Consider the following 26,201-nt stretch of genomic DNA (forward strand, 5'->3'; position numbering starts at 1 on the left):
ACTTCATAAAATGTACAATTGAAAAAGTAAATGTATGTACTCAAGTTGTTCTAAATATACTTAAAAGCTTCCCAATAATTGAAGCAGTTATCATTTTAAAATTTAAGTTTAAATAAATAAATAGAATTTGAAAACCAGGCTCAGTTGCACTAGTCACATTTCAAGTAATAGATATTTGATGGCGCAGATGAAAAGTGTAGCTCCAAACACCCTACCCCCAGTATTCAGTCCTTAAGTAGCATCGTCCATTTCTAGTCTAGTGCTGTGTTTCCTGTTCTTCCCTGAGTGCCACTCACTTACTCTGTATACAGTGAGGCCGGCCCTGTGGAAGATAAAGATGGAAGACAGATTAAAAAGAGGAGAGGTTGGCTGGGCTCAGTGGCTCACACCTGTAATTGCAGCACATTGGGAGGCCGAGGTGGGTGGATCACTTGAGACCGGGAGTTAGAGACCAGCCCTGGGCATCATGGCAAAACATTGTCTCTACAAAAAATACAAAAATTAGCCAGGCGTGGTGACGTGCACCTGTAATCCCAGCTACTTGGGAGGCTGAGGTGGGAGAATCACTTGTGCCGGGAAGTGGAGATTGCAGTGAGCCAAGGTTAATCGCACCACTGCACTCCAGCCTGGGCCACAGAGCGAAACTGTGTCCAAAAAAAAAAAAAAAAAAAAAAAAAAAGGTGGGGGTGGAGAGAGAGAGAGAGAAGGGATATACAACCAATGCATTCCAAAGGAACAAAACTAATTCATCACCTGAACTCTAGGGACATTTTCTCAACACTACATTCAGAAGCTCCACAGGAATCCCACCTGCACATGATTTGGGGGTGTTTCTGCACCTAGCTTTTCATATTTCATGGTGGTGGGGATGGAGCCTTGTGCTTCCTAAGTATTCAGCAAATGCATATTGGATGAACAGCAGGACAGAGACAGAGGGGAGAAGATGCTGGAGGAGGGGAGCCCCCAGATAGCTCTGCTTAGATGATCGACCAGATCCTATCTCCTGCCCCACCCCACCGCCTTTGGTGGTGGCACAGAACTGGCACAGCCAGGACCTGGGCCTGGGCTGTTCTTAGGCATCAGTTTGAGGGAATGAAATAGAGCAGAGTATCCATCCCAGTAAAGATAATCCAGAGACTAAAAGGCCCACCTGAAACAGAGACCAAAGCACAGCCCTTTGGGAATTGCTGAGAGCACTTCAGGAAGCTTGAGAAACACTTAGAAATAAGTATACAGGAATAAATGCGGTTGCGCAAACTCAAATGATTCCAACATGGAAGAGATGACAGGAACTCCTTTTTAAAAAGTCCCCAGGAATCACACAAAGAGCTCTCAGACTACTTTCACTTTGAGAAGGTCATGTGCAAAGGTGAAAATGAAGATGCATAAGTGTTGCCCACCTGTAGGAAGAAAGTCAGCAGAGCCAAAGCCGAAAACGAGCCTAGGGGAGGGGGAAAACGATGCTTAGCATATAAACAGGATGTTCTATCAGTTTCCTATGCTACTGTGACACATGACTACAAACCCAGTAGCTTAAAATAACACAGATTTATTATCTTACAGTTATGGAGGTCAGAAGTCCAAAATCAGTTTCACTGGGCTAAAATCAAGGTGTCCGGGGGCCTGTGTTTATTCTAGAGCCTCTAGGGGAAAATCCATTTCCTTGTCCTCTCCAGCTTCCAGAAGCTTCCCATGTTCTTTGGCTTGTGGACCAACCTGGCTCCAGTCTCTGCTCCTATGGTCACATCTCCTCCTTTCTCTGATCTTCCTGTCTCCCTTTTATAAGAAATCTTGTGGCCAGGCATGGTGGCTCACACCTGTAATCCCAGCACTTTGGGAGGCTGAGGCTGGTGGATCACCAGAGGTTAGGAGTTCAAGACCAGCCTGGCTAACATGGTGAAACCCTGTCTTTACTAAAAATTCAAAAATTAGCCAGAGATGGTGGCAGGCACCTGTAATCTCAGCTACTTGGGAGGCTGAGGCAGGAGAATCACTTGAACCTGGAAGGCAGAGGTTGCAATGAGCCGAGATTGCGCCATTGCACTCCAGCCTGGGTGACGAGAGCAAGACTCCTTATCAGAAAAAAAAAAACCAAAAAAACAAAAAACAAATCTTGTGATGATATTGGGCCCACCAGGGTAGGCCAAAATAATCTCCCCATCTCAGCATTCCCAGTTTAATTACATTTGCAAAATTTCCCTTATCTGGGTTCTGGAGATTAGCACATGAGCCAATGGTGTCATGCTAAGACATAACGAAGAGGAAGTGGATCTCCTTAATTCCAATATTGCTTCCAGCATCTCTGACAGGGTGACTGATCCCTGAACTCATAAACCCAGGACTCATGCCTCCTTTCCCAGCCCCTCTGGGCTAATATATCTTGAGTCCCCCCAGGTCCCCATGGCTCATTGCACATTCCTTTGTTATAGTAATTAATCACTCAACAAGTATGTATTGAGCACCTACATGTGGAGACCATATTCTCATTACCTAGGATACATCAGCCAACAGAGTAATCCAAAGCTCTTACCTTCAAAGTCTTACCCCACTAGTAGGAGAAGGCACACAATAAACAAAATAAGGAAATGATGTACTGTATTTGGAAGTAGTTAAGTGCTATAAAGAAAAATAAGGCAGTTTGGGCCTGGCAGCTCACGCCTGTAATCCCAGCACTTTGGGAGGTTGAGGTGGGAGGGTTGCTTGAAGCCTGGAGTTCGAGACCACCTTGGGCAACATAGCGAGACTGTGTCTCTACAAAAAATAAAATAAAATAAGAAAAGTAGCCAGGCTTGGTGGGATGCATCTGTAGTCTCAGCTACTCAGGAGGTTGAGGTGTCAGGATCCCTTGAACCCAGGAGTTTGAGGCTGCAATGAGCCATGAGCATGCCACTGCACTCCAGCCTGGGTGGCAAAGTAAGACCCTGTCTCTTAAAACATAAGATAAAATAAAAGAGCAGAGAAGTAGCAGAATTCCACCATGTTGGAGGTTAGTTGCAGTGCTAAACAGAGTGGTTAGGAAAGGTTGGCTGAGAAGATGGCATTAGAGCAGAAGCTTGAAGGGTGTGAGGGAGCCACATAGATTCAACAAATAATGCAGCAGCCCTGAGTGGGAGCAGTCCTGGGCGATCTCCAGCACAGGGAGGCAAAGGGGCAGAGGCAGAATGTGAGGACAGCTTGGAAATGGGAGGGCCAGCTGGCCAGAAGCTTATCACTTCGGGTGGTGCAGGGCTGTGAGCTCTGGAAAGCCAGGACACTGGTGTCCCTGACACTTTGCACAGGATGAGCATCATAGTTAGCACTTGAGGACTGTGGCTGAAAGAAAGAACCTTGGTTTGATTCTCCACTGGGCAAGAAAATGAGGCACGGCTCCCTCTCCACCTTCACTGCATGCTTCCCTTTCCCTTCTGCATCAGGGACAGAGGCCAGGGTGTCTGTCACTGAGCTGTGTGCAGAAACCCAAGTGCCCAGCATGCATGGTACCGCTCTCCCCCTCAGGCCGAGAAGTAGGCTTTACCATTGCCTGGAGCCATAATCTTGTGCACCCTGCTCCACTGTCCTGCTGACCTGCTCTGCCACTGACTGCCTATTCCTCTCTCTTACCCTCAGCCAATACCATCCCATCTCAGCCAAAAGCCCTGGTAAGGCCTTCCTCCTCTCGTTATCTGCAGGGTGCACAGGCCTCAGCTGAAGTCCGGAGAAACTGGAAGAATGGGTGGGGAAGAAAGGAGGTGTAAGAAGCTAGGGTGGGGAGCAGAGTTGAGAAACAGACCAAGGCTGTTCCTGGGGAACAGGAGCAACAGGAGAGAGGACATGACGAAGCCCCTTGGTTCTAGCATGCTGCGGAATAACAAAGGGTTAAGCCATTTGCATTACTGTATTTGTGTGCAGGCCTCAGAGGGCCGCCGGAGCCGCTCTTGGGTGGTCCAGTACAGTCTCAGGCAGCAACCTATTAGTGGTATCTCAGCGTGATTTATGCAGCTGTCAAGCTGCCTTCACCAGGACAAGTGAATTGCGGGCACCGGCCGACGGCCGGTGCTCCTTCCGAGAGGGTAAGTAAATGAAGGCCAAAGAGAAAGAAAACAGCCCAAGGTGCCACCCCTAGTCCTCTGGGTCTTCTAATAACGAGTCCCCTCTATAGAATAACATCCAGCTTCTCACAGGAGACTGCTCTTACAGAGCCCCACTGTCTGTCGCAGACCGCCGGGAGCGGCCGCTTCATGGCCCAGCCAGGCCAGGAGGGCAGGGAGGGCTGGCTAGGAGCCACCCACCACGGATGGAATGGGAGACACTAGACTGAAAGACAGCAGGACTCTCGGGCCATCCAGCTAGAGTGGCAGGGCATGGACACTGGGCCTCTATTTTAGGCCTGAGAGTGATGGGGCAATGCTGGGGTATGGACTGTCCTCCTGCAGCCAACGGAAGCACTGTCATGCACAGATGCCACCCACGAGGTCCTGAGGCTGCTGTACTCAAAAGGTACAAAGCCTTGCTGTGCCAGGCCTCCTCCAGCAACCGCCACACCTCATTTACCATTCCCTATGGACGGGTCGACCGGCGGGCTCAGGCCTGTAAGCATCTTGCAGCTGAGCTGGGAATGCTGTGAGGGCAGAATTCATTTCCAAGTTGGGTATGAGAACCTGGTCTAAGCATCTGATGTTCCTGATGTTGACTCCTTCCTTAGGCTAGGGACCTTCTCTTTCCTAACCCTGAGTTCTTTCATAACACACACACATGCACGCACCCCTACATATACACCTGTTACCCACAGAAGGTACCAAGGAGTGGGCTGCCTGTCTCTTTCAGTGTTTGATTGACATTGGAGTAGCCAGAGACGTGTGCAAAACTTTAGAGGCCTGGGGGAGTGAGTGTGTGTGTGTGTGTGTGTGTGTGTGTGTGTGTGTGTGTATTTGAGAGAGAGAAGCCAACAGCAAGACTTCACTTTTTAATAACATCACGGACTTTCTTTCGCGGTCCTCTTTTCTCCCCCAGCCAACTGGCATGTGGTGTATTGTGTTTGTGGCACGGCAGTGGAAGGCAGGTGTTTCATATTGAATTTGATTCCCAGCCAGGACATTTCAGAGGTTGGGGGGTGTGGGGGATGCAGAGACAGATTCCTGGTTGTTGCTGAAACTGAGGAATAAGAGAAATGAGCTGAGCACTTTCAGCAAATGATAACCCTGAACTACATTTCATTCCCTCCTTTCTCATTCAATACCTTTGCCTGCTCTTGCCTCTGTAGGATCCATCGCTCCAGAATGGGGGTGCCCTGAGGAAGAAGTTTCTTAGCTGGACTTAGATAGACACAGGTGGCACCAGCAGCTGCATGCTCCCTGAGTTTCTTGACTTGGCAAGAGGTCTGCGGATTTAGTCTTTTAACAGTCCTTTCAGCACAGGCAGGAGGGGACAATGGGCATTTTTAATAGGCTTCCTGTTTGTTCAGATAGGAAGCTGCTAAGGCCTCAGTTCGAAAGGGTGCCTGGAGGCAAATGTGCCAACTCGCCCTCCAAGCACCTGATTGCTCCCTATTTGCAAGAAACCTTGAGTGCCCATTCAACCGGAAGTTTGAAAGTTTGACAGTTTAGTTTGGGGCATGGCAGGGCTTGTACTTGCCATTGCCAGGGGCCTTTTAAGGGCCCTTGCACCCTTCTGTTTTCTAGGGCACCATTCTTCTGGTCTGGTTCTGGGGATAAAGGGAACAGCTGCACTGGAAGTCAGGACTATAGCAGGCTTGGCCAACACGCCTGTTACAATTCCCATCTCAGCCCTTTCGCCCACACCCCCACGTCCGGTCATTATACACAGCGCTTGCTTCCTTGAGCTTGCTTCTATTTTCAAATCTAAAATGCAGAACTTCTATGCTATCCTCCAGAGACCTGTGAGAGCCTCCCTCATTGGACTCTCTCGCACCACATCACACCCTGTTTGGGTTCACACAACACAAGGAGCCTTTGGGGGATTTGTTTTCCGGACAGTTTCCCCAGAGACCCCAGACAGAGAAAATCACGGAAGTGGAAGGAAGGGTCTTTTCCATTTTCAGTTGCTCTTTAGAAAAAAAAAAAGGCCAGAGACAGAGGCATAAGCCGTTGTTGTTGCTTTTCAGGCACACTCTGTGGGTGAGGTCATGCCTGGATGTAACAGTGGAAGGAGCCCAGAGTGATTTTTTTTTCTGTAACGTTTCACATTTAAGGCCCTTTCTAACAACATAGGGGTTACTTTCTTTTCCATAAAGTTGAGAGAAGGTAGAATTTCACACCCGTCATGCACTGTCTTCTGCAGGAGCTGTGAAGTCAGGCCAACTTCTTCACTGTTCCTACACATCTCAACCCCATCAAGCCTTATCCAGGTCACTGTAACAGCTTCCCAGAAATCCACTGACATGGTTTGGCTGTGTCCCCACCCAAATCCCAGTTTGAATTGTAATAATCCCCACGTGTCAAAAGCAGGGCCAGGTGGAGATAACTGGATCATGGGGGCAGTTTCCCCCATACTGTTCTCATGGCAGTGAATAAGTCTCATGAGATCTGATGGCTTTATAAATGGGAGCACCCCCATACAAGTTCTCTCTTGCCTGCTGCCATGTAAGACGTGCCTTGCTTCTTCTTTGCTTTCTGCCATGATTGCGAGGCCTCCCTAGCCATGTAGAATTTGAGTCAATTAAACCTCTTTCCCTTACAAATTACAAATTACCCAGTCTTGGGTATGTCTTTATTAGCAGCATGAGAACAGACTAATATATCCACCCTTCCTGCCTTTACCATGATCATCTTCTTAAAATACAAGCCAGATCTCACTTCCTCTAAAATCTTCACTAGCACTCCCTCTGCCTAAGCCTCAAACTTGAGAGTGGTATCAAAAGCCCTTGACAAGATAAATCTATGCAGTGTATTTTTCTGTCTGCTCCCTGCAGAAGATATAGGTGATATGTGATAATTTAGAATGGCCAGGAGGCAAGCACAAAAATAGGATTAAAAATGTGTAGATTTGATTAGGGCTGATACTTGTGGAAGACAAAATGAGTTGGAGAAGGCTGGAAGAACCGAGGCTGTGATGGCAGTTTGACCCCCAAATGAAGGAGAAAGGGATGGGAAAGTCTGCTAGAAATGTCTCAGACTACTGGAGAATCTAAGACAGTTGCAGCAAGGCCTTTGGGGAACAATGACAGCCAACAAAAAAGTTCCATGGCTCCCAGGAATGGGCCAGTCTTAGTATCCCTGTCTCACTCTGTCACTGGCCAGGAACAGACTGTGGGAAATACATGTGGCCGTGGAGAAACCCAGTGTGTATTTCAGAGAGCAGCCACTGGGGCCCTAGGTCCATATACTCCCTGGAGTGATTCCATCTGTCCGTGCATCTGCTTATGCCTTTTTCCTTACCTGTCATACTTTTACTCCAATTCTACTCATCTTTTAAGACTCAACTCAAATGCCATCTTCTCCATGAAGCCTTTCATCTACAGTGATGATACTTTACCTGCCCCTCTATTATAGCATCCCTTAATTAGAACTCAGTGCTTGCAAGTCTCTCTCCTCTCTGTCCTTGAGAACAGCCACTATTTCACTGATTTGCACATGAAAAAGTCTGGCACTATTGATCACATCTATTCATTTATCTATCTGACCAAAATTTATTACTTGTTTATTACTGTGTGCCACATACAGTAATGGGCTCTGTTGGTTGAACCACATGTAAGACAGAGAAGGAGCTTACTTTTCAATCTCGTTCAACAAATGAAGGAAAAAATAGTAAATGAATAAAGGAAGAGGGAAAATATCCTAATATAAACATGTTGCAAGGGGCACTGCTACAGGAAAGATTAAAGGAGGTAGAAATTATTCTAGGCATTGAAATGTTATAATTGAAGTCAAACTTGGATGAAGGCAAGGTGATATTAATAATTTGGTGGTTCTGAGGTTGGATGTCAAGTCAAACAAAAGACTAAATCTTGAGAGCTCTCTTGTAAGAGTTGAGTCAAATTCTCATGTAATAAATGATACAATGCCAATATTTTTTTAAGTTCAAAAGTCATGACTCTCATACAAATACAAAGTAAGCACATGTCAGTGATTATTTAACTCATTGGGGAGGTAACTAGCAGGATGACAATGCAAGGGGTCAGAGCAGTAAGCTAAAGTGGATATGACATCTGCCTCAAGGGATGGGGAAGAAAGGGGAGGGTGCTGGGTTGAGAGTAGCTAGTATTCGGGTTTGCAAAAATATACATCAGTACATGAGGTCTTTGGATGCCTAAGTTAGGGAGCTGAAGCTGAGACCCCCACAAAAGTTGACAGTCTCAAAGGGCTGCAACCCAGTGAAAGACAGATATGCAAACTTCAACGACCCCACTAACCCAGCAAAATTACCAGGAAGCTTATATCTGTAATGGTTCAAATGGGCAAAAAAATCCTCTGTGCCAGTATCTTGCTCTAGTTTACATTTTTTATTTTAACTATGCACATGGGATATATAGTCTCCAGTCCAAGCCAAGAAATTAACAAAGAAACATAAAGCAAAAGCTCTTTGAAACTCATCTTCTCTTCTGGCAACACTCAGAAACACCCAGAAACAATACTTTGCAACCTTCAATCCAATCAATTTGACACTTAATGGTAACCATCACAGAAATATAGAGAAATCTTGAGAGAAGATAAGAAAAAAGAAAAAGAAAGGTATTTATCATAAGTAGAAAGCAATGAATTTAAGTATCACAGAGGGGGCTCGAAAAAGATAAAAGCAGAAATTTATGAATTATAAAATAATAAAAAAGATAAGCTAATTAAAAGCATGAAGATATATTAATAATTCCTTAATTTAGAAAGAAAGGGAGAAAGAGAGAAAAAAGAAAGAGAAGAAAGTGCAAGAAAGAAGTAAATCATCAGGTAAACAAACTTTTTAAAAGAGAAAAACAGACAAAATCAGAAAATAACTACAGCTATAGAGGAAACTAAAAAGACTATGGAGCCCTTACTCAGCTGTATGTAAATCAACTGTCTACGAAGACCTAGGTGACAGGATTTTTCTTTTGCCTGTTTGATCCTCCCTCTGCCCTTGTCCTGCCTGCTGTGTGTCAGATTGAACTATATGGGCCACATCAACCCCTCTGGTTTCCAGTTGCTTCGAGTTCAGCCAAGGGGAAGGTGTGAGAGGGGAGCAACAAGCAGGGAGGGACTGTTACCCAGTCACCTCCCAGTGAGCTGCTGTGGACGACTCCCTCACTCCACACAAGGGCACAGCTCCCCTGGAAATCCTCTCCTGCAGCTGTTCTCCTAGGTTCCCAAAACAGTTTACTCTCCTCTTCCCAGCAGATAACACCTTCCCAGGTTGACTTCCCTTCATCCTGCCCACAATTTTGTGAATTGTCATTCTATTAAACTCTCTTCCATTGACCCTTTTGAGGTTCTCTATTGGGACCTTGCCTAGATAATATGGACAACTTTTAGATGAAATAGAAATGGCCAAGAATGACAGATAAAATGCGCAGAAAATGTAAATCAATGAAAAGCCATAGCAAACATTGAGAAAATTATCAAAGAATTAAATTCCCTCAACCCATCTGCCTCAAAAGTGTCAAGGGTGTATGGGGGCCAAAAGGGAAGACAAGGGGGGAGTTGGAATGTCTTGGTATTATTGACATAGGAGATATTACAAGTTATTGACAAACTGGATGTGAAAGAAGAGGGCATGAGCAAGCCTAATACATGAGGAAGTGCGGCATCCTGAGCCTCTTCTCTTGTCTCATGTATCATAACTGTACTTAGCTTCTTCTTATATTAGGGGAAGAATAACAGCAATGAAGAAAATTCCAAGCCCCAAGTGTTACAGCTAGTCAGGCATGAGCAGGGTGGGAGAGGGCTCCCCCAAGACCCCACCCCAAACCAGGAATGTCAGGTGACCATAAGGTGATGGTCATAAAGTTGTTACCTGTCTCTCTTAAATAATAATTGGTCACAGCCAGCACCAGGGAAAGGCAGTCTCCCAATGGATGGAAACACCTGAAACTGATTATCAGCAGCTTCCCAATAAGATCTCAGGAGTTGGGCGAAATGAGATCCTACTGGGTCTCATGACATGGGTCAAGTATGCACATTAAGAAGCAAAATGGCAGAGTTTAACTGGCATATGACCTTCTAGGAACATTTGACTGGTAAGGGAAGAAAGCCTCAAGTGAGCATGTGCACAACTCCAGTAAACACACTACACATGCTCCCCTCCCAAGTGCTGGCAGGCCATTGCTCATGCAGATGGCCTACCGCAAGGGAAGAATCATAAGAGAAGGGACACAAGACCCCCAGAAGTATGCCAATGTATAAAACCCTAAGTCAAAAGGTCAAACTGCACACTTGATCTCTCAAGTCTCTCGCTTGGCCCTCTTCCAAGTGTACTTTACTTCCTTTCATTTCTGCTCTAAAACTTTTTAATAAACTTTCACTCCTGCTCTAAAACTTGCCTTCGTCTCTCCTTCTGCCTTAGGCCCCTCAGTCAAATTCTTTCTTCTGAGGCGGCAAGAATTGAGTTTGCTGCAGACTTGTACAGATTTGCCACCGCTAACACAAGTTAGCATTGCTTTGATCACTGCTGTTAGAGTCAAGGGTATAATTTCTTCCTTTAGAGGACTGGAGTGTTGATCACATTTGGAGTAGAGTGCCAAAGGCAGAATTTCCCAAAGGATGCTCCATACAGCATTGTTCCATAAAATTGTTCATGAAAAAATGTTCTGTGTTTGCAGGAGATGCCAGGGTGCTTTGCCCAGATTCCCTCTTCAGGACTGATGCACCCATCCCCCAGCAGCAGTCCTGTCTTGGAACTGCCTTCAGCATAGGGAACCGCTTCAAAGAGGGGGCAACCAGCAGCCAATGATGCTGATGCAGGAATACAAAAGCCCAGCCTCCTGGCCCAAATTCAGAACACCCTGAAGGCCCCATCCCAGTTCTAGAGCTCCTGGTAGCATCAGTGGAGGACTCAATTGCAGCTGTGTGGCAGCTCAGCTTCTACCTCTGCCCAATCTTGCCTTCCTCGTTTCCACACAGACATAATTTCCCAAGGACATTCCCCAATAAATATTCTGCATGCAATTCTCCATTACAGTTTCTGTTTTCAGGAAACCCAATCTAAGACAATGAATAAATGCATCTGGGAAGTAAACCGTACCTACTACCACCAATAATCTGCAGTGTTTCAAGATGTATATTAGGATATCAAGATCTCTGAGATGTCCCATTGTACAAAATTTGGATTTGCTTGACCCAGCAATTATCACATTTGTTTGCCCATGGAATCTTTTTTAAATGCATACTAACACCCCATGGAACATATTTTGGAAATACTGATTCAAAGATCAGAGCAATCAATAAGTTATGAATCAATTTGCAGGTAAGCAATGTTTTCTTTTTTTTTTTTTAAGTTTTGGAAAAAGCTAATTGAAAAACCAAGAGACTGGTCTCTACCTGTAATCACCAAGAGTCCCTCCAGGATGGTAGGGCATCATCAAGTATTGGAAAGAGCCTGGGAGCTGGTTAAATCCCACCCTGTATGTCCTGGCTATGTGGTCTTGATCTAGTGTACAGGGTTATTGCAAGAGGAAGAGATTTGTAAATAAATAGAGGTAATGCATGCAACCGATAGAGACTATATTTATAAAAGCATAGAGATAATATAAAGGAATCAATAAAATTAGAAATTAGAATGTTTCTAGTAATTCTTTCTTACCGCCTGTGTTGTTTTCTCTATTCTTTATTCTCATTCTTCTCTAAATGATTGTATTAACTATGAATAATGAAAAAGACATAGAAAATTTACAAGATTATAATAGAGAAAAACACAGGACCCAAATTCTCTCAAAATTTCACTGTCACTTTGGTCACTATGGACATACGTAAAGACTATGATGCATTGATTCACTTGGCCCCAATAAGGAGATGCTAGAGCTTTGGTCTTCTATGATGCCATATTTAAGAGTATGACATTTATCCATGGTCATACTCTTAAAATGAAAATACATTAAGAGAAGAAAACAATTAACATAGTGAAGAGACAACTCAGAATGGGAAAAATATTTGTAAACCATACATCTGATAAGGGGCTAATATCCAAAATACATAAGAACTCAAACAACTCAATAGCAAGAAAATAACCCAATTTTTTAGAAAAACGGACAAAGGAGTTGAACAGACATTTCTCAAAAGAAATACAAATAGCAAACAGATATATGAAAAATGTTCAACATCTCTAATCATCAGAGAAATGTAAACTAAAATTACAATGACATATCACGTCATACCTTTTGGAATAGCTATTATCAAAAAGACAAATGATAAGTATTGGTGAGGATGTGGAGAAAAGGGGACCCTGCATACCACTGGTGGGAATGTAAATTAGTACAGCCATTCTGGAAAATAGTATGAAGGTTGATAGGGTTAGACTCTGTGTCCCCACTCAAATCTCATCTTGAATTGTAATCCCTGTAATCCCCATGTGTCAAGGCAGAGACCAGGTGGAGGTAATTATACCATGGGGACAGTTTCCCCCAAGCTGTTCTCATGATAGTGAGTGAGTTCTCACAAGATCTCATGGTTTTATATGGAGCTCTTTCCTCTTCACTCAGCACTTCTCCTTCCTGCCTTCTTGTGAAGAAAGTGCCTTGCTTCCCCTTTGTCTTCTGCCATAATTGTAAGTGTCCTGAGGCCACCCCAGCTATGCTGAACTGTGAGTCAATTAAACCTCCTTCCTTTATAAATTACCCGGTCTCAAGCAGTTCTGTATAGCAGTATGAAAACAGACTAATATAGTAAATACAGTAAATTGGTACCAAGGTAGTGGGCCACTGCTATAAAAATACCTGAAAATGTGGGAGCAACTTTGTTACTGGATAACAGGCAGAGGTTGGAACAGTTTGGAGGACTCAGAAGAAAACAGAAAAATGTGGAAAAGTTTGCAACTTCATAGAGACTTGTTGAATGGCTTTGACCAAGTGGACAATGAACTCCAGGCTGAGGTGGCCTCAGATGGAGACAAGAAACTTACAGGGAACAGGAGCAAAGGTGACTCTCACTATGCTTTAGCAAAGAGAGGGGACTGTACCCTACAAAGCCCAGGGGCGGAGCTTCCCAAGGCCATGGGAACCCACTTCTTGCATCAGCATGCCCTGGATGTGAGACATGGAGTCAAAGGAGATCATTTTGGAGCTTTAATATTTGACTGCCCCGCTGGGTTTTGGGCTTGCATCGGGCCTGTAGCCTCTTTGTTTTGGCCAATCTATCCCATTTGGAATGGGTGTATTTACCAATTCCTGTACCCCCATTGTATCTAGGAAGTAACTAACGTGCTTTTGATTTTACAGATTCATAGGCAAAAGGGACTTGCCTTGTCTCAGATGAAACTTCGGGCTTGGACTTTTGGGTTAATGCTGGAAAAAATTAAGACTTTGGGGGACTGTTGGGAAGGCATGATAGGTTCTGAGATGTGAAAGGGAGATGAGATTTGGGAGGTGTCAGGGGTGAAATGATATGGTTAGGCTTCATGTCCCCACCCAAATCTCATCTTGAATTGTAATCCCCATAATCCCCACATGTCAACGGAGAGACCAGGTGGAGTAATTGCATCATGAGAGTGGTTTCTCCCATGCTATTCTCATGATAATATCTGAGTTCTCATGATATCTGATGGTTTTCTAAGGGGCTCTTCCCCTTTCACTCAGCACTTCTCCTTCCTGCCACCTTGTGAAGAAGGTTCTTTACTTCCACTTCCCGTTTGCCTTCTGCCGTGATTGTAAGTATCCTGAGGCCTCCCCAGCCATGCTGAACTGTGAGTCAATTAAACCTCTGTCCTTTATAAATTACCCAGTCTCAGGCAGTTCTTTACAACAGTATGAAAATGGACTAAAACAGAGGTTCCTCAAAAAACTAAATGCAGAATTGCCATATGATACAATAACCCCACTTCTGGATATATAGCCAAAAGAATTGAAATCTGTATGTTGAAGAGCTATCTGCACTCCCAGTTCATTTCAGCATTATTTACAATAGTCAAGATATGGAAGCAACCCAAGTGTTCATCAATGGATAAAGAAACTGTTGTGTCTATACACAATGGAATACTATACAGCCTTTAAAAAGAAAGAAATTCTGTCATTCTTGACAATGCAGATGGAATTGGAGGACATTAGGCTAAGCCAGGCACAGAAAGACATATACAGTATGATCCCTTTTATATATGGAATCTAAAAAAAGTCCATGTCTTAGAAAGAGAGAGGAGAAAGGTAGTTACCAGAGATCGACAGAGGGGGAAGAATGAGGAAAAAGAAAATGTTGATCAAAGAATGTAAAATGTCAGTACTGGAAAAATAAGTTTTAGTCATCTATTGCACTACGTGGTGACCACAGCTGATAATAATGTATTATATATCACAAAATTGCTTAAAAATGGATTTTTAACGTTCTTCTCACAAAAAAAAAGAGAGTTGGTAAGGTAAGGGATATCAGGTTAATTATCTGTATTGAATCTTTCTGCAATGTGTAAAATATCACATTGTACCCCATAAATATACACCATTATTATTTGTCAATTAAAAACAAAATAAAGTAAGGTGAGTCTTGTAGATAGAAAAAAAAAATTGAAATATTTTGGGACTGGGTTTGTTGCAAATTGATCCTGTGTTTAGGATCCATGAATGAATGAATGAATGAACGAACGAACGAATGAATGAACAAATGAATGAACAAACGAACAAATAGATGATACAGGACATCAGGAGAAGACCTGGAGAGAACAAATCCCCAAGAAGTCCTTGCTGTGGCCTCTAAACTAGGAAATATTACCAACTGTGCAACTGGTTATTTCACTTTAGTTTTGATATTGAACCAAAAGTTTCGTGTTTTCATTCCTCTTCATTCTTATTTATTTTTTACTTTTTCTCATATTTTTAAAGAATTTTCTGGCAAAGTCCAGCCCTTCCAGTCAAGCCTAGATTTGGCTGGGGAGTTGCTCACAGGCAGAAAAATAGACCACACAGAGGCACCGACACAGGATTAACATTTGGCTCTCCTCTTCTCTTACGTCTTTTTTTTTTCTTTTCTGTTTAAGCTTATAGATGATTTCAGCTCTCACTAGAATCTTTACTGAAAGTCAGTACAGTTACACATATGATGAAGCTCAAATCAGCCAGTTTTGCAATTTGTTCACACTCCTTGGAAAAAGACTAACATGACCTCCCTCATCTCACCGTAAGGAGAGCTGCCTCACACACACATTACCCATGGCTCCCAATGCAGTACTGTGCACATTTGATCCCTGAGATGACACCTATGAGGTAGCATGTCATCTCTTTTTATCTAGGGCACAGATTCTAAAGGTTTCATGAAACTGAGACCAAGATACCATGGCTAATCCAGCTCCACTAGAGAGTGCAACACTCACTTTCTCCTCTGAGGCCAATTTTCCTCATAAAACCAAATGAAGCCTCATAAAATAATTTCCTCCGGTGACAAAAAAGTAGCATCACCATAACACACGCATAAATCTGGTGTGCCTACCTTTTTAAATCACTTCGTGTGATATAAAAGGCAGTATGTTTTTTAAAACCACCTCCTGTCTCTCCAATATGTTTACAGTCTGAGTCATGTCACCCAGTGGTATACACAGTGATAAAACATGTAAGAAGAAAAAAATAGAAGATGAAAGCTTCTTCATCTCTGGGGTGTTTCTCTCTGAAAATCTTGCTTTCCCTGTCTGGGAAGTCACTCCTCCACCGAGCCGCCTCATGTTTACAACCGGTGATGGGAACGTAAAGTCTAGACTCCTAAGTCATTTCACATTTCAGCTCTATTTGAAATGCTTTCCTGTTTGCCAGAACCTGATTTTGATCTCTCTTCTTCTAATTATTCCAGTCTGAAGTGAGAGAGAAATAAAAATGACCCCAGGAATCCTGTCATTCATAGAGAGAGATAGACACTGTTGTTTATTTGTTAATTTTCATATTTTTTCCTGTCCTGTATTTTCTCCCCAGTGTTTGGATCTGCCCTGAAAGGGCTTCATATTTTACCAAGCAAAATTATTTTCTATTTTACTACAGTTCCACTTTTTTTCAACACTTTAAAAGATGGGTTTTTGCTAAAGCAGGCTAAAAGAACTTATTCCTGTTGAGTTCGGTGTTCCTTAAAAAATAAATGCAAACCACAGGGTCATGAAATCAATATAATCTAAAGGGGAAAAGACCTAGGTAGCTAGGTCCATTCCAATCCCTTCCTGATCCATGACACTACATGTGTCTGTGTTGGCTTGGCAAGCCATAACCTCTCAAAGAGGAAGGACTCCCAGCATACAGGGACCTGACTTCTCTCTGTGTCCCATACCTGCCCCTTTCCCACATGCTGTAGGCTTTCCTTGCCTCTAAGCACTGCTCTGGACCAAGCTCCTGCTCAATGCTTTGACTCTGTAGCTCCTAAGGGAGAGCTGGGCAGCATCCCTCCCATTCCCCAGAGTGGGGACTCCTTGACTTCTCTTCCTGCACCCAGCACACCTAACCATGGCTCTCATAGAGATATGTCCTACTGTTCAGAAGACTCTGCCATGTCAATAGCGTTAATATCTTCCTGAATTTAAAAGGAATGAATGGAATGTTTTCCATTGGGGGAAAAAGCATCAGTTTTGGAGTTAGACCTGGATTAGAATCCTGGCTCTGACATGTATTAACTGAGATTCTGTGTGAGTTAAAATCTTCCCTAAACCTCAGTTTCCTCATCTCAGAAATGGGAATAATATCTATTCCTCTGTGCTTTAGAGGATTATAAGAAACAATGTATGTCTCATCTGTACTTTTGGAGATCACATTGTCTGGTACATTACCAGGTGTTCAATAACAAATATTCATTCCCTACCCCCTTCCAGAACTTCCACCCTTTTCCCCATCAGCTACAGGATAAACTGACTTCTAATTTACATGCTTTGCACTGTTATTGACTAAAACATATCTCCAATCTAACTTTAGAATGTGTTTAAGGAGTGGCATCAGTAATCCCAGCCCACCCTCTCAAGGTGGCTGTAACAAAAGACAGCATCATTTTGCTGGCCAAGGAGAACATCTTTGTTGGTTTAATCCAGTGGGCATTTATTGAACCTGCAATCTTACTGGGCATTGTGCTAGGTGCTTAAGGACACAGAAATGCATGGAAGACATAGTAATGAGTATTTTGCTATAACATCAAGCCATATCCTCTCCTTTCCTCACTGAGTGAATCTCATCCATTGTCCTCATATGTCCTTTGGAGAAATGTAAAATTTTCAGAAAATTTGCAGCCATAAAACAAAGAAATGTCCTGCACTAGGCTGTCACTTGGCAAGTGATAGGAATAGGTGAGGAAATATTGTAATGGAAGCAACTTGCTTTTTAAAATTCCCATTGAAAGCTGAAGTCTCTCGACGTGTTTTGGACAATAAAATATATTGGTCGGGCACAGTGGCTCACACCTGTAATCTCAGCAATTTGGGAGACCGAGGAGGTCGGACCACCTGAGGTCAGGAGTTCGAGACTACCCTGACCAACATGGAGAAACCCCATATCTACTAAAAATATAAAATTAGTAGGGCGTGGTGGCACATGCCTGTAATCCCAGCTACTCAGGAAGGCTGAGGCAGGAGAATCGCTTGAACCCGGGAGATGGAGTTTGTGGGGAGCCGAGATAGCGCCATTGCACTCCAACCTGGGCAACAAGAGTGAAACTTCATCTCAAAAAAAAAAAAAAAAAAAAAAAAAGAAAAGAAAGAAAGAAAGAAAAGAAAAGAAAATATATTATATGAGGCAGGACAAATGTTATTACCATGAAAGTTTCCACCGTCTTTCCTCACTTCTCCTGCAGAACCAAAGGGGAAAGAAAGAGGGGTAGTTTGCTTGTAAAATGATTCTGTTGTGTACATTAACTTCTTAGGGAAATGTGTTGAAACTTAATATATCTTTGCATGAAATTGTACAATAACGAGCTTTAAAAGTCTAACCTGTACATGCTGAGGTTTGCCAGTTTATAAGCTGAGAGAAGTCTGAGAAAATAGGAAACCACCGATGTGGAGGTTAAAAGAGGACCATTGTCTTTTCTGTGGTGGTTTCATCCATGGGATTGAGCCGATAAGGAAAGCACCTAATTTCTAATTTATTTGTGGTTGTTCTATACAAACCAACTTTTCTCCCATCCTACTGAACAAAGCAAGAAGAAAGAACAGCAAGATAGTGAATACTGCCCATCCTATGCTCAGAGGATCCCAGAGAGCTTGGCTAGATCAGACCGTGAGGCACAATATCTGCTACCCTTCAACGTAACCTCTCAACACCAACTCCTTTGTGTTATCAAAAAATTGCTTTGTATTATCAAAAGAATGTAGTAACAGTGTCTTCTCATTATCACAGGCTCTCTCTGCTTTGTACCAACCTTTCAAAAACTTCTGCCTTAGGTTTAAACTCAATAAGACTTGGGGGAGCACAAATAATTTGCCAAAATTCTTCCAGTGACTCAGTCGGGCCATTTACTTTGCTTTCTTCTGTTCTTTAACAAAAGTCCACTGAGATTTTCATTGAACTTGGGATAGTTCGGGAGGAATTTTGACCAAAATAAACTGGCTGATTTGGATGCCATGGTGACCAAGGAGGTTGGCATCCCAAGGAAGTGTCAAGGTTGAATGCGAAGGTCATCCTAACTGCTGAGGTGTTTCATGTTACACCTTGGGCATTTTACAATTCTTCACTGCAACTCTTTCTTATAGAATTTCCTTGCCTCTTACTCAAATAAGCGCATCAAGGTTCATCCTTCCCTGCTCCTTTTTGAAAATAGACTAAAGAAAGAAGGTTTGCTTTTTCAACCCCTACAGACTTACGGCAGTCACCCAATCCTCTGTTGTCACGATGGCTTAAGTCTGGGCTGTGGGAAACTCAGGGCACTGCACTGCTTATGCTGACAGTCAGCAAAACACACAACTTCCCTCTGTCTGTATTTTCTATATTTTACTATCGATATACTCCACAGATTCGATGTGATTGCCATTCTTCTTGCTTTTTAAGTGCTGTCTTCTCCCTCACACAGACACGGTCATCTATTCACATACGCATGGTTGTCACATGCGTGACAGTGATGTGACACAGCAAAGGACACAGTGCAGGAGAGACCAAGAGCTGCTCAGAGCAGGGACTGCAGCAGCTTCCCCGCCAGTAAAGAGAGCTGCCCTGGTTTTCAAGCCCTTAAGAAGCTATGCCCTTGCCAGAATCATCATCACCCCCACATCAGGGTAAGGACTGGTTAGGCTGTGTCAGAGGTTCACCTTCCTCGTTCTCAACATAGGCACTGTACCCTTCTAGCCCTTGCACTGTATTTACTTTGTATTATTAGATGTTTATGGCATCTGGCAACCGGCAGCAGAATTGACTACTCGAAAGGGGAAGGCTTGCTGGAGGGAGGACTGATGCTTTAAGTGGCCAATTCATTAATGAATATTTTTATCTTATGGTGGTTCCCTTGACAACCTCATATCTGCAGAGACTCCAGTAAAAAATAACTGGGTAATAGGCCGGGCACAGTGGCTCATGCCTGTAATCTTACCATTTTGGGAAATGGAGGTAGGAGGACCACTTGAGCCCACGAGTTTGAGACCAGCATGAGCAACATAGTGAGACTCCCATCTCTACAAAACAAAAAAAAATTAATTGGCCCAGCATGGTGGCTAGCTCACACCTGTTGCCCCAGCTACTCAGGAGGCAAAGGCAGGAGAATCACTAGAGCCCAGGAGTTCACTGATGCAAGTGAGCTATGATACCTCCACTGTACTCCAGCCTGGGTGACAGAGCGAGACATTGTCTCAGAAACAAAAACAAAGACAAACTGTATAATTCAGGACTCCCTACAATCTAGTAAAGTGTTGATTGATTGACATTAGTAGGCCATAAATGTGCCAATGCTCTTTGGCATCTAGCAGCAACTAGATACTGTGGTACCACAGTACCACACAGTATCACTGTATCACAGTACCACTGTACCACAGTACCCACAGTACCACTGTACCACAGTACCACACAGTACCACTGTACCACAGTACCGCACAAACACAGTACCACTGTACCACAATACCGCACAGTACCACTGTACCACAGTACCCACAGTACCACTGTACCACAGTACCCACAGTACCACTGTACCAAACACAGTACACGTACAAACGCACAGTACCACTGTACCACAGTACCCACAGTACCACTGTACCACAGTACCACTGTACCACAGTACCACTGTACCACATACCGCACAGTACCACTGTACCACAGTACCGCACAGTACCACTGTACCACAGTACCACACAGTACCACTGTACCACAGTACCATGTGGTACTCCCTTGAGAGAGAAATATGTCTAGTACCTCACTGGAAAATTCTACTAGTGCTGTTTACCATTATGGTGGCATGTAATGAATGGAAATAAGGTGTTTCAAAATGAGTTTTCCTACTGAACAATTTTAAAAATTATTTTGGGGAATTCAAAGCCAGGTAAACCACTTGTCTTAAATATGTTTTTCATTGCTCAAAATTATTTCATAATTCTATTTTTTTCCTAGTTTTCATTGTGAGAGGCAGGAAAGAAGAGAGTCTTAGGAGAAAAACAACGTTTTTCCCATTTGTTTTTCCTGAACCTTCGGGTCTCTCATCCAGCTAAGTAGCCCCACTACTTTCGCTCTCTTCTCTGTCTTCTTCCTTCTATTCTACCTCCTCTACCCTTTGGGGCCCAAGGTGTTAAGATGTGTCTGCAGCCTCAACACACTGGCCTTGTCTCTACTTCTCCCAATCAGCCAAAGACCATCTGTGCTTTCTACAGGCTTTTGTTTTCTACTGCTGTTTAACAGACCCATCATCACACTGCAATCATAGAAGCCTCAGTAACATCTTGAGAAACAGCTTCCATATTAGTGCATCTTTGAGCAAGTCTGGTCAATTTATATGTTGCCCATCTATTTCGTACATTTAAAAAGGCACTTTTCATAAATGGGAAGCTATGTCTTGTCAAAAAGACACAAACCTGAAGTCCTGGAAGTTCAAATTTAATTTCTGCTAGAAACAGACACCTCGTGGTGCTCAGCAAATTTAAAGTTGGACAAATCAGTCCTCTCATCCTAACTTTTGACACTGGGGCCACTTGAAACCAAGAATTCTCTGAATCACAGAGCAGCTGTCAGAGCAGCCGGACTTTTTTGTTACTAGACCAGATTTAAATCTATGCCAGAGCTCTGTGGGTCCTTAGCAGAGGGCATTTATACAAACTCACATGCCTGCATGCCTGTGCCCAGCACATCCATGTGCACACGTACACACATACAAGTAAAGGCTTGAAGTTTTCAAATGTATTGATTTATACTATTTTAGCTTAAAAATGTGTTTCCTTTGTATGATTATTCCATAGATATTGACTGCTGATAAATGCGTTCTTTCTATTCCAGTATAGTTGTTAAACTAAACATTAATATGATTATTTCTGTATGTGTGTGTATGAGCATATTTTATTTTTGCTCTAAATAGCACCTGCCTATGGCAAACATATTTTTCCATCACTGGTAAAGTAAATTTGCCTTTACTGACTTTTGCTGAGCCACTGTAAAAAGAATGTTTCCCTTGAATAAAGGATTTTTCCATGTCCTTGCTCCTGACGATAAAATCACGAAGGCAGTTGCACACAACTAAGGCATAAGCAGCACGAGGTCCCCATGTGCCTGCACAGACACCTCCTGCTGGGCACCTAGGATACTCCATCTCTGTTTCTCCCTTGGAAGCATCAACTGTCAATGAGCACCTGGCCTGGGTTCATCCGGGATGATGAGGCAAGGCTAAGGAATTGCATTGTGATCACTATTGTGCTCAGGGGCCAGGGCAACTAGGCACGTCTACACATTGCAAGATAAACAGAATAAGCAGCCCTTGAGGCAGCAGTTGGCTTGAGCCAGCCCTGGCTGAAGAGCTATCATGTGGTGCGACTCCTTCTTTCCCAGGGGTGTGCTGGCTCTCAGTTAAAGCAGTGGTTTATCCCTCCAGGGATGAGTCAAGCTCTCTTCTCCTTTTCTCACCCCATTGCCTGATCCTTTGCTTCACTCACACAGTTTGTTACTGCCTTCCCAGCAACATGAAAAGGCCAGCAGGCAACCTTCAGCTGACCAGACTTGCTGTTTGTACCTCCCCACCTCACTTAGCTCACCCTTGCAGTTCTTTCCTTCCATGGTATTTATGCATCATTTTCTCTACTGGTATTACTTTGCAATCATTCCAGTTTTGCTCAGTAGATGATATCTATTTTACATGAAAATAATGATCCCAGGTAGGAAAGCATTTGACATATATTATCTGAATTGCCCACTGAATGTTATCGAAGTGCCCACCCAAGGGAAGTTAAAACAACACCTATTGTATATTCCTACAATGCATTTTCCAGAGTGTGGTTGCATAATTTATCCAGGTTCATACAAACAGAAGATAGGAAAACCAAGTCACAAACCTGAGTCTGATCTCAATCCAGCCTCCTTTTTACCATAGAAGGCTGTACTTTTTTCTTTTTTTTAATTGAGGTAAAATTCATGTAACTTAACATTAACTGTTATAAAGTGTAAAATTCAGTGTCATTTAGTACATTCACAATGTTCTGCTACCACCACACTTACCAAATTTCAAAATATTTTTATCACCCCAAAAGAAACTTCCATACACATCAGCAATCATTTCCCTTTCATCTCTTCCCCCACCCCTGGCAACCACAAGTCTTCTTTCTGTCTCTTTGGATTTGCTTTTAGCAGATATTTCATATAAATGAAATCATACAACATGTGATCTTTTCTGTGTGGCTTATTTCACTCAGTATAATTTGTTTGTTTGTTTTGTTTTGTTTGTTTGTTTTGAGACCCAGTTTCACTCTTGTTGCCCAGGCTGGAGTGCAGTGGCATGATCTCAGCTCACCACAACCTCTGCCTCCTGGGTTCAAGCGATTCTCCTGCCTCAGCCTCCCAAGTAGCTGGGATTACAGGCATGCACCAACACACCCGGCTAATTTTGTAGTTTTAGTAGAGACGGGGTTTCTCCATGTTGGTCAGGCTGGTCTTGAACTCCTGACCTCAGGTGATCTGCCCGCCTCAGCCTCCCAAAGTACTGGGATTACAGGCGTGGGCCCCCGTGCCTGGCCAGCATATGTTTGAGGCTCACTCATGTTATGGTCTAAATCAGTACTTCGTTCCCTTTTGGACTGAATAATAGTCAATTGCATGCATTTACCACACTTTGTTAATCCATTCTTCCATTGATGGACATTTGGGTGGTTTCCACCTTTTGGCTATTGTGAATAGTGCTGCTATGAACCAGTGTGCATCTATTTCTTTGAGTCTCTGTTTTCAATTCTTTGGGATATGCACCAAGGTGTGGAAGTGCTGGGTCCTACTGTAATTCTATGTTTAACTTTTTGAGGAACTGCCAGACTGTTTTCCATAGCAGCTGCACCATTTTACATTCCTAGCAGCAACGCACAGAGCTCCAGTTTCTCCACATCCTTGCCAATGCTTGTTATTCTCCTTTTTTTTTTATTATAACCGTTTCAGTGGGTTTGACATGGTATCTCATTGTGATTTTGATTTGCATTTCCCTAATGACTAATCATGTTGACCATCTTTTCATGTGCTTAGTGGCCATTTGCACATCTTTTTTGGAGAAATGTCTATTCAAGTCCTTTGCCCCTTTTTAAATTGAGTTATTTGTCTTTTTTGGTTGAGTTATAAGAGGTTTTTTTTTTAAATATATTCTGGATACTACACTCTTACCAAATATAGGATTTATAAATATTTCCTCCACTGTATAGGTTGTCTTTTCACTTTCTCAATAATTTGGGTTGATGCACAAAAGTTTTTGATTTTGAAGAAGTTCAATTTATCAATTTTTTCTCTTGTTGCTTGCACTTTTGGTGTCATTTTCCTTCTTTTTTTAACCCAAAGTACCTTAAGTAGCACCATACACCCCGTAGGAGTCAACATAAATGTTTATCAAATAATTTGCTGTAATTATTTGACTGAAGAGAATGATGTCTAATTTCCTATCCAACTCAAACATTCTGACTCTAAGACTGTTTTTAGTTGCAGATTAAATCATTTTACCCAAACCAATAATGGTTTCTCATTAGACTTTTAGAAAAAATTCATAGTTTTGCTATACATATATCTTTGTTTTGAAGAAAGAAATCATTAAATTGCTATTCTTCCCACTTGGGAATCTTCAATGTCTTTTTGTTGTTGTTGTTCTTGGTTACTCAACAATTCTGACTTCCCTTAAAAAATATAAACCTTTAGGTATATTTTTCCCAAGCATAAATTATGAGAGGGAGGGAGTAACCTGAACATTTAATTGTGTTATAATTGCTCTTGGATTGCCACACCACCTTTGGTTTATTATTTCAAAGGAAATGATACCATCTCAATCTTTCTGTGTTGATTTATGGTTACACTTTGCAGGAGAGTAATTTATCTGGTTAATAAATCCAAGATAAATTTTCCAAATACATGACAGAGAAGACGGCCAACATTTGCTTTGTCCCTCATTATTCTTCATCCTAAATGAATGGCATAGATGAATATTACTGCCAAGAACGAGCAATCCCCTCCGTTGCAATTACTCCCTACCTTCTTCACCTCCTAGTCAAGGCTTTACAAGGCTTTCTACCATAATTCTTATTCAGGTCACAGGGAAACATGGCTCAGACTCAGTGGCTACTAATCTAATGATCCGTTTAGAATGCTCACATTCATATCTGCTAGTTATTTTAAAAGTAATTTCTGGTTAAGCACAGTGGCTTGTACCTATAATCCTAGTGCTTTGAGGGGCTGAAAGAGAAGGATTACTTCAGGCCAGAAGTTCCAGGTCAATCTGGGCAACATAGCAAGAACCCTGTCTCTACAATAAATTTTTAAAAATTATCCAGGTGTGTTAGCACAGGCCTATAGACCCAGCTACTGAGGAGGCTGAGGCAGGATGATCACTTCAGCCTAGGATTTTGAGGTTACAGTGAGCTGTGATCATGCCACTGCGCTCCAGGCTGGGCCGAAGAGAAAGGCTCCACCTCTGAAAGGAAGAAGCAGAGGAGGACGAGGAGGAAGAAGAAGAAGAAGAACAAGAAGGGGAGGACGAGGAGGAATAAGAAGAAGAAGAAGAGGAGGAGGAGGAGGGAGAGGGAGAGAGAGAGAAGGAGGAGGAGGAACTGAAAAAATAATAAAAAGTAATTTCTCATTTATTTGTGCAACCTAATTCAAGTAATATACTGGTCCAGCTTCCAGGGAAAATGCACATCACATAACTATGATTCTTTCTACAAGAAAAAACTAACTGCTCAGTTGGATCTGGGGGAAATATGAGAACTAGACTTATAATAAAAGCATTGCATTTGAGATGTGCGTTTTCTCTGGAAGCCGGGTATAGAAAAGTGCATGGAAATCATACAGGAAAATATTTCACAAAATTATAATTATTAGTTTCTTAGGAAATAGAGGCCCTCATAAAATGCTGAATGTATTTCTTAGACCTGGACCAATCAGATTTTAATAATGGTGGATGGATTTTTAATTTGAAATGTATGTATAAAGCTGGGCATGGTGGCACACCCCTGTAGTTCCAGCTACTTTAGAGGCTGAGGCAGGAGGATAGCTTGATCCCAGAAATTCAAGACCAGACTAGGCAACATAGCAAGACCCTATCTCAAAAAATAAATAAAACACACACACACACACATAACCTTTAAACAATCAAGAAAAAAACCTTTCTGATTACATTTTCTCATTTGTGAAATGAGAATAATAATAATATCTATGCACAGGACAGTTGATGGGATTAAGTAAGTGTGAGTAACACCTTAAAAATAACAAGTACTTCATATATTTTGACCACTTTTTAAAATCCCTTATCTTAGTAACATCAGAAGATAGAAAAAAATGGAGATAAATGGTGACTGTTTTTAATTGCAGCTCTTCTTTCTGTCCTTTCTTCTGCACACATGACTTTTCTACTGTTCTCTCTCTGTACTAGTGGATATGTGTGTGATATGGTTTGGCTGTGTCCCCACCCAAATCTCATCTTGAATTCCCATGTGTTGTGGGAGGGACCCAGGGGGAGGCAATTGAATCATAGGGGCAAGTCTTTCCCATGCTGTTCTCATGATAGTGAGTAAGTCTC

Source organism: Nomascus leucogenys, chromosome 1a (assembly GCF_006542625.1).
Source record: "Nomascus leucogenys isolate Asia chromosome 1a, Asia_NLE_v1, whole genome shotgun sequence".
NCBI classification, from domain to species: domain Eukaryota; kingdom Metazoa; phylum Chordata; class Mammalia; order Primates; family Hylobatidae; genus Nomascus; species Nomascus leucogenys.